General features: G+C 54.2%; 1 protein-coding gene across 4 annotated transcripts in view; it reads left to right on the forward strand.

Annotated features, from left to right (window-relative positions):
* CRY2 (cryptochrome circadian regulator 2) overlaps positions 1-9,420 on the forward strand; it is a 49,409-nt gene that overhangs the window by 26,347 nt on the left and 13,642 nt on the right. The window contains exon 12 of one of the 4 annotated variants that reach the window (XM_088843279.1): positions 943-8,078. The exons of 1 other annotated variant lie outside the window; for it this stretch is intronic. The gene's annotated coding sequence lies outside the window, so the exon portion shown is untranslated. Of the gene's footprint in view, positions 1-942; positions 8,079-9,420 lie in introns of those variants that run through there. 2 more of the 4 variants (XM_088843280.1, XM_055423923.2) reach the window with 2 other exon arrangements.

The following is a 9,420-nucleotide window of genomic DNA, read 5'->3' on the forward strand; positions in this document are numbered from 1 at the left end:
GGCTGCTAGGATGAAAAACATTACTACTGTGGTGAAAACAGAAGAGGGATTTAGTTTTCTTAAGGAACAAAAGGCCCAGAGCACAGTGTTGCTGGTTTGGGTTTGATGGCTCAACACTGTCAGAGTGAATTTTTCTGAGATGCTCTTGTTTCTTGGCCTTAAGGTGGCTGCCACAGCTTCAGCCATCAATTCCTTGCTCAAAGCAAAAAAGAGAAGGAATCACGGAGACAGCTGCACTCATTCATGCAATAAACATATATCAAGTGATCACACTTTGCCAGACACTGTTGTAGGCACTGGATATGGTTGTGAACATGACTGACAAGAGTCCTCCCTGCCCTTGGGTGCATCTTTGTGGGAGGAGACAGACAGTAAACAAGTAGATACATCTTGTGTCAAGAAGCCCTAAGTGGTATGAAGGAAAAATAAAGTTGAGTAAAAGAAAGTAAAGTTTGGGTTTGGGGCACAGTGAAGTTTTTTGCAGTTTTATACTGTGCCAGGTCATCCGGGGGTGCCTCTCTTCCTTTTCTTCAAGAAAATCTTTACCAGGACACCTCTTCTTCCCCAGTTTTTCACATTGACATATGAGCCAGAACTGAGTCATAAAGCCACCCCCAAGCTGGGAAATAGGATCCGGATTGTTTAGACCATTGATCTTCAACCTGAGTGAGCAACAGAAGCCCCTGGAGGATTTGTTAAGCCTCAGATGGCTGGGCTCCACCCCCAACAAGCCTGGGCTGGGGCCTGAGAATTTACATTCCTAACACATTCCCCGCAGTTGATGATGCTGCTGTTCTGGGACCGCACTCAGAATCACTGACTTAGACCATTCCTGATCTATTGTCTGAGCCACGTCCACAAGCTGCCGGACAAAATCCAGGTTCTCTTAGCTACAGAGTGTGGGTGCTGGTCAGTAACTAACACTGTCTGTGTAATACACAGGGTACTTAGCCTTGCGTGCTAAGTCGCTTCAGTCGTGTCTGACTCTTTGCAACCTTATGGACTGTAGCCCACCAGACTCCTGTGTCCTTGGAATTCTCCAGACAAGAATATTGGAGTGGGTTGCCATTTCCTGCTCCAGGGGGTCTTCCCCACTCAGGCATCGAACCTCCGTGTCTTACGTCCCCTGCACTGGCAGGCAGGTTCTTTACCACGAGTGCCAGCTGGGAAGCCCCACTTAGCCTTAGAACTTCCTAAATAAAATGATAGCTATTATTATTATTATGGATATTGTTATTACTGTTTCTTTACAAGGACATATGATTACAGTTGGGTCCAGTCATGGAGGGCCTTAAATGTCAGGCAGACAGAGTCCTTGGTGTGTACTCTCTGGGAATGAAGGTGCATTTTGAAACAGAGTGGATGATCAAACTGGCATTTTTAGAAGATTAACCAGGCATTGGGCTGGGACGCGAGAGGAAACAGTGTGGGGAGAGAGCCAGTCAAGAGGCCATGGCGGCGATTCCAAGAGGACACTGCAGGATGCAGAGGCCAGCGCCTCTGCTCGCCTTGTAGTCCAGGAGGTGCCCATCAGCCTCTCGGGGTCGGGAGGGCTGATTCCCAAGGGTCAGCCCTTAATCGTGGCCAGTCGACTGGAAGTGGGGCCCGGAGGTCAGAGGACAGGACAGACACTCGTGTTCTGGAAACCCTGAAAGGAAAGAATTTCCCCGTGACGCTTGTGCTCCGCTGTGTGCTGGTGGTCGCACCGGGGCCTGCAGAGGCTGAGCATCATCACCAGTGAATCAGTGATAACAGCGTCTCGTCCCCTGCCCTGCCTGTCAAGCGCACGCGCTGGGGAAAGAGAAGGAGAAGCCATGTGTGCAAAGCCTCTGAGTAAAATGCGCCACACAGACGAAATCACGTCACCGCCTTGCGTGTGCTGCTCAGGGTGTCTTTGACCTTGTCACTGTTACCCGGTCAGAGCCAGCACCCGGGGCTGGATGGACCACAGAGCAGTGGCCCCGGGGCCTGAGTCGAGAGACTTAACTGCCTTCTCCTGTCAGTTTAGCTGAGTGACTCGGGGCAGGAGTCATAACTTCCAAGATGCTTTAGCTGCCAGGTGTGAATAAGCACATTTTACCAGCCGGCAGGCTCCATCACAGACCCTGCGGGCCGCGTTTAGCTCCAGCCTCTCCGGTTTGTTCTTCTGTTGTTTCTGATGCTTCAGGCTTGGGCCAGGCAGGGATTTAAGCTGACCGTGTGGGAAACGTGTCCTGGCGTCAGTCGGCCCCTCGCTCGCCTCAAACCCACATCAGTGTGTGTCCCGCGTTTGGCCACCGCACCATGTTCACAGAGCTGAGAAATGAGCCGCCAGCCCCACATGGCTTTCATTTCAGCTGCTTCTCCGTAATCCCCAAAGCTGCTGACCACTCAGGATTCCATCAGCTTCCAATTGTGTGCAGGTTTTTTGTATGGGTCCAGTTATTTCAGCGGTGCACATGATCCATTGGCCCTTCTGCTGGTACATACTGATCTGCTGAGAGAAACCCACTGAACACGGAAGGTTCATAGCCAAGGACCTCTCCCCCTCCTCCGCCTGAAGTTCACACAGGCTCAGTTAGCTGTGGGGCTCCCCTGAGGAGGGCACGGCTCCCCACTCCAGTGTTCCTGCCTGGAGAATCCCACGGGTAGAGGAGCCTGGCGGGCTACAGTCCACGGGGACACGAAGAGTCAGACACAGCTGAGCGACTCACAATGTTACTTTTCACTGAGGAGAACCTGGCTTCTGGAATCTCTTCGTTGGCTTTCTGACATTTGTCCTGTGTATATCCATCCTTACGTGAAACCGTGTGTGAGGGGCGCTGGGCAGTCTGTAGAATGCTGCCCGGTGGGAGCGGAGACTGTGTGGTCAGAAACCCGTCCTGGGAGCCTTCACACTGGCTTTTCTCGCCTCTCTGACTCCGTCCCTCAAACAAGGGTTTGCTGGGCCTTGACGTCCCCTGCGCCTTCCGTGGCACTCACTCAGCAGCTGCTGACTGACGGACACCCCTCCCCTCTGCTGTGGTGCAGCAGGAAGGGCAGGCGTGCAGCTAAAGTGAAGAATGAGGTTGAGCCGAGAGCCCAGCTGTAAACCCCGTCCAGGCCCAGCCGCACCTCTGCCCTTCCCCGCTCCTAGTGTGGGGGCTGGGAGCCAGCTTCTGCCCCGCTCAAGCTCGGGCACTGCACCTCACCCCCTGTGGTGGGGAGGGGGGGCCACTGAGACCTGGTCCAGGCTCCAAGCCACGTTTCTTCCAGACCCTGAGCTGTAGTGGTCTCTGCTGACAAGGCTCAGGTGTGCACAGTGTCCACACACGCCCCTCCCGGGCTGGGAGCCGGGGTGGGGCAGATTTGCAGATTAGCATCCAGTGGAGGAGAGGGGGTGTGAGGGCCCAGGGACACAGGGGCTGTCCTAACTGACATTGGCACGCTGAGGGAAGAGGTCATTAACTTAGTCTGTGTCCCAGCCACTTCTGATGGGTTGAAAGAGGTGAACAATTGTGAGACTGACGTTGTCTTTAGTGCCTGTTTTTTGAGTTGATTTTTTCCCCTAGCTGAGCCTCTCTGTCTTTTAGTGATGCTGTCATTTTCCTGTTTGGCCTCTTTTGGTTTCCCCAGGCACCTTTTTCTGCAGACTTACGCCCCAGCTTGAGAATAAGAGCACAGGGGCCATCTAATTACCTGCTGATCGAGCAGCTTGAGTAAGTAGTTGACCAGACCTTTGACTAGCTTTGTAGACAAGGATAAGCTGGTTTTTCCAAACCTTGGTTTTCTGTGTGGGCTTTTAAAGCCATCACAGAGGGTCGTGGGTCGCTGGGGCTCATCTGAAGCCAGGTCATTGCCACCTCCTTTCATGAGTCTGCCCCATGGCTAAACCATGTCCAGGTGAGTGTAGGTCTGAATGAATTTTTAGTATTATCCCTGCCCAACTGCACCTCATCTCCTCATCTCCCAAGGCATTGGCTCCTGACACCTCTTTGGGTTACCCATGCTTTGAAGAGTCTGATGAAGGATGGAACCTCTCCCCGGAAAATCACACCTATTCCCACATACAGCACAATGTACACAGAACATCAGGGTCTCTGTGGACTGCCCCTTAAGGCCTGTCCTTGGACCCCTTCAGGATCAGGAACCCCGGAGTAAGAGCTCGTGTTCTAAGGATTCCTCAAGCACCCTTTGTCTTCCCTTGTCCCTGAAGGTGGAGAAAACACCAGAAATGGAGGTAGCAGGTAGGAGCCCCTGTTTACTTTCTAGTCCTGAAGTTATCAGTTTCAGAAGAGTCAATTAGCATGTTTCAATAAACATATATACGCTTTAGTAGCAAATGTATTTATTTGTAGTGAAAAAATATGGCTAGGTCACTGTAGTACAAGCTTAAAGAGAAAATTGTTGAACTATTTTAAAGAGGTACGCAGTATTGGCCCATACAGGTATCCACGCGTACATTTGTTCTGATTTCTTCCAGCTTCTAGAGAAGTTATCATCACCCGGTTAAAATCTCCGGATTAACATTTGTCTGGAAAGGGCTGCATGATCGGAGGCTGAGCTTGAGCCCCTGCCTCCAGTGTCTTCGGCTCTCGAGAGCGTTTTTCCCTTTTCCGTTAACATCTGAACTTCCACTGATATTGTTTGAATGTTAATCTTCATGCCCCCGTGTTGCATTTCTTGTTACATCCTCTGAAAGTCTTAAGTGGGAGATCGTGTAATGTAGAGATTACTTAGTGCGGAAGCAGACAGACGTAGGTTTCCTTTCTCGGCTCTGTCACTCCTGGATGCTGTCGTCTTGGGCAGCTTATGTAGCCTCTCTGGCTTCAGTTTTCTCATCTGTAAAAATGGAGGCTGTACCTTCAGAGTTAATGAGGTCGCACGCTGCATCAGTTCGCTTGGGTTCGCACAGGTGCCACAGACTGGGTGACTCTAATTCTCTCACAGCTGCGGGGGCGGGAAGTCTGAGGTCAAGGTGATGGCAGGGTTGGTCCCTCCTAAGGCCTCTCCGCTTGGCCTGCAGATCGCTGCTGTCTGCCTTGTCTTCCCAGGCTCTGACCTCTGTGTATGTCTGTGCCCTAACTTTTCATAGAAGGACACCAGTCATTTGGGACGGGGGCCTACGATAAGCACCTAGTTTTAACTTAATCACCTCTTGAAAGACCCTCTTTCCAAAAACAGTCCCATTCTGAGGTGATGAGGGCTTCAGTATACGAATCTGGGGGCACACGAGTTGTGTGCCCTGACACACGCATATAGTGCCTGACCCGTAGTAGGCTCAGTAGGCCGTCTTGTTATCCATCTGACCATCGTTTAAGAGCTGTAGTCTTTTAATGGAGGCCCGCGTGTCTCCACAGTCTCAGACACCCTGGACCTCTTGAAACAGGCAACCCAGCATTGTGATGGGCTTGCCCTGTCCTGTTATCCGGCATGAGGCCATTTCTTCACTCTGCCCTAGATCCAGGATGTTATAAATCTTTAAAATGACTCATCCTTGTGCCTCCTCTCCCCCGCCCCCCAGTCTTCTAGCACACTGCCAGCTTTCTTTTATCTCTGTGTGGAAGATCGCTCACCCACTGATTCCAAACTCAGTCATTGCCTTCATCTTCAAAATTACTGGTCCTGCCTGGCTTTTCTTCCAGCCATTTTTTTTTTCCTGATTTTCCATCTCTGGCAGCAGCCCTTGTGCCTTGATTCAGAAACTGCCCTTGTCGTATCTGAATAAGTGTCACCCAAGGCCTCAGGTGTGACCCCTTCTCCGCTGTCCTCGGGCCTGGGGCGGAGGAGGCCCAGAGAGTCTGCTGGGGAGAGCTGGTCCATGTCAGCACCTCAGGGGGACACGGCAGAGTCCAGGCACCCGCTGGCATCCCAGCAACCACCTTGTCCCCAGGTGCCGCGGCCCATGCGCTTCGCTCCGGGCTCTCCCCGGCTCCCCAGAAAAGCAGCCAGAGGAGCCGCGTCCCGGGCGACGGAGAGCCTCCCGAACGCTCCTTCTTGCCCTTGTCTCTCTTGCAGCTGCGGTGCCAAGCCTCCGTGACAAAGTCTGGGTGCCCGAGCCGCCACCGAGGCAGCGGAGTGCAGCCTGCAGAGCCGCCGATCACCTGCAGAGGCGGAGCGAGCGTGTGCGTGTGTGTGCGCGTGCGGAGGGTGGAGGACCGCCTGTGTGCGTGTGCATGCGTCTGTGTACACTCGTGTGTCTCTGAACGCTGTCTGGGCTGGAGGAGGATGGGTAGCAGCTTCACCTCAGCCTCCGGATCCCGGACTGGAGGTCACGGTGGTGGTGGTCACCCCAGACCTGTTCCTGGGGGCCCACTGCCTCATCTGCCTAGAGGGTGGTCGGACCTTAGGTGGGATTCTGACACCTGCTCCCCTCCAACCCTTCCCCCCACCCCCACGTCAGACTGAGGAGCAGGGGGAAGCATCTCTGGCTCTTGTGCAGAGTGTGGGATTCTCAAGGCAGCTAGAGGCCTTCTGAGTTCCTGCTTTATGACCCTGGGGGCTGGGCAGGCTGGAGGGGACAGGTGCTGTCCAGACAGTCACCTGGCCTGGCTGCTTCTTTTAAAATTCCCCCAAACTCTTCCTGGGGGAGCTGGAGCTGAGCTGTGCACAGATCTGCAGCCTTTCTGCCTCATACATAAGTGCATCAGGGACCTGTCCTGAGTGCTGGGTGTGCAGTCTGACAGAGAGTAGCAAAGAGAGCCTCTCACTCTTTGGGGCTGAAAACCTGAGGCTAGGAGTTAACCCCTGCTCTCACCGCTCCTTCACCATCAGAGCGGACTGGAGACCCAGAGCCTCCAGCAGGAGGAGGCCAGGTTCCTGGTGGTGGAGGCTCCCCTGGCCACACTCCACAACACCTCAGTCCTGCCCTTGAGGTCGGCTGATGCCAGCCAAGGAAGCCATTGTCATCTGCCTGGGGCTGGTCAGCACCGAGCTGCTGCGTCAGCCCTCCCGGTAGCTGGACATCAAGGGCCCAGGCAGGTGCATGGCCAGGGACAGTTGGGAAGGGCCCCTGCTGAGGTCCCGCCCGGCAGGCCAACCCTTCTGGAAGCAGCAGGTGGGGCATTTGACCCAGAGAAGCCCAGGGCTTGCAATCCAGGGGCGGCCGGTGCTCCCACCTCAACCCTCCCACTGCTGGAGGTCTGTGCTGAGGAGGACCCCACGGAAAGGAGGACTGTGTGGCTGGCTGGAGCACATCTTCCTCCCACCCATGGCTGCACTTGAGCCACAGCGTGTGCACACACAGGAGTTTGTGCAGGTGTGTGTGTGGCTGAGAGACGATCCCTCGTGGGATTTTTGTCCTCACGTGTCGCATTAAGCTGGCCCCTGGGCCTTCTCCTCTCTGCTGCCCCTGTGACCTTGCCCCAGCCCCGCCCTCCACTCTCCTCTGTCCTGGGACCCGAACCCTAGGTCAGGCCCCTGTCTCCCAATCTGTCCGGCACACTGACAGGCTTCTCCCTGAGATGTCCTCAGGCTTCCTCAGCTGGAGAACTGCCTTTAGAGTCCAGCCATTGTATCTGTGTCACCTCACGAGAAATGTCCCGTAATCGCATGGGGGAAACAGCTTTTTCTGCAGTGTTGGGTTGGGGGTTTCACTGCTGTCTTAGCCCCAGCCAGGAGGAAAGAGCATCGGGGGCTGCCGCCGGAAGGAGGGGAGAGCAAGCCTGGAATGGCTGAACTGAGAAACTGGGACAGCCAGAGGGCTTAGGGCCAGAGTCGGTGTTTGTCCGACAGCACCTCTGATGGCAGGATGATTCCCTTTGCCTGCCTTTTTGGTGATGGGTCTCTTCCCTAAGGTGCACATTGGCAGGCCCGCCTCCCCTGCTTCCCTACCATCCCTGGCGTGCTGGCCCTTTCCCAGTGGACTGGAAATGAGAGGAGTACCCAGTGGCCTGGAGCTCTGTGATGGCCTTGTGTCTCTCCTCTCCTGGCCCAGCTGTCCCTGGGGGCTCCTGCAGAGCACTACCCCAAACCCTGATCCAAGGGCCCGTATGGGGAGGAGACGATGGCGGGCCAAATGCACTTTATACAGAGATTTTGTATTGCTGGGAAGGTGTGTTTCTCCCACAGTTTGTTTGTGAATATTCATGTTTCATAAAGTCTGATTCTGTCTGAGCAAAGTTGTGATGTCAGTTTTGTGGGAGGTCTGGGGACTGGGCGGCAGTAGGGCTTAGCCTGAGTGAACTAGGAGCCTCTCACCCACCTTGGCGTGGCAGGGAAGAGTGGGTGGGAGATGGAGGACCAGGGAGGTTCCTGGTTGAGCAGCTGGAGCAGTTAGTGGTCTCGATTCCAGAGCTTGGTCAGAGTTGGAGGTCAGTCAGCCAGAATGGTGTGGAGCGTGCCAGGCCCGGGATGAGGTTCCTGCAGTGGCGCAGCCTCTCAACCCACTACAATGCCCCTGGTTGAGGATCAGTCGATGGCAGGGCCCTCTGCAGGCCCTCAATCCATTCTTACCTTAGGCATGTGAGCTGTAACTGTTTGGTGCAGAGGACACACAAGCTTTCTGACTCTGGCCCAATGGTCAGACCTGCCCCCAGCCAAGCCCAGAGCCTGGATGCTGACTTTGTTTTGTACCATCTGGCCAAAGTAACTCTTTCTCTACTGTGTGAGGGTTTCCAGTTTTGGACCGCTGGACATGAGAGCTTTATTAGCCTGCATCCCAAGTTCCTGTGAGAAGGGGTTCAGGCCAGGCCAACGATATCACAAGCTGCCTTGCACAGAGTGACAAAGGGGAAAAGGAAGAACCTGACCCCGGGACTTGTCTGGTCCTCAGCTCTGCTTTGAAGCTCCTGATGGCCGAGACCTGGGCCTGGCCTTCCCTCTCCCACCTTCTCCTGCCTTCTCTCTAATATGGCTTTGCTTTGGCCTTGGGAGCTAATATACCTTTGCTCTTGAGCAGAAGATTCTTTAAGGTGGAGCTGTCCTACATGCACACACATTCCTGACCTGAGGATGCTCCCTAGTAGAGAAGCACATACACTAAGGAACAATTATCAGCCACTGTGGCAAAACTGCTTTCCTGGGAGGAAAAAGTCAGCACCATAGCAGCAAATGGTTACCTTTGGGCCTAGAGAAAGGAGCCTGAGTCAAGAAAGACTGTGTCCCCTCTAGGCCCAGGAACAGGGAGAAGAGAGGTAGCCGAGGCCTTTGGCTCTAGGTATTGAGATATCCTCAGAACTGGAGCTCAGGGGTGGTTTACTGCAGGGCAGGTGCCCACTGCTCCTTTTTGGGCACTACACTGGGCACAATCAGTGGACAGTCTAGATTTGCACATAGGGTTCCACAGCTGTGAAGCAGTTTGCCTCTTCAGAAGGACAGGACCTCTGTGGCTCTCTCAACTAGCCACACAAGCCAGTGAGATTCGGCAGAGGCTCTATGACCCACCAGAGCTGGGGACCTAGCTGTGCCCAGCAGCCTGCGTGCCCAAAAGTCCATGTGCTGAGAGAATGCACAGGCTCAATC

This window comes from Moschus berezovskii, chromosome 14, assembly GCF_049115385.1.
Source record: "Moschus berezovskii isolate FMDL1 chromosome 14, NW_MosBer_1.0, whole genome shotgun sequence".
Classification (NCBI taxonomy): Eukaryota; Metazoa; Chordata; class Mammalia; order Artiodactyla; family Moschidae; genus Moschus; species Moschus berezovskii.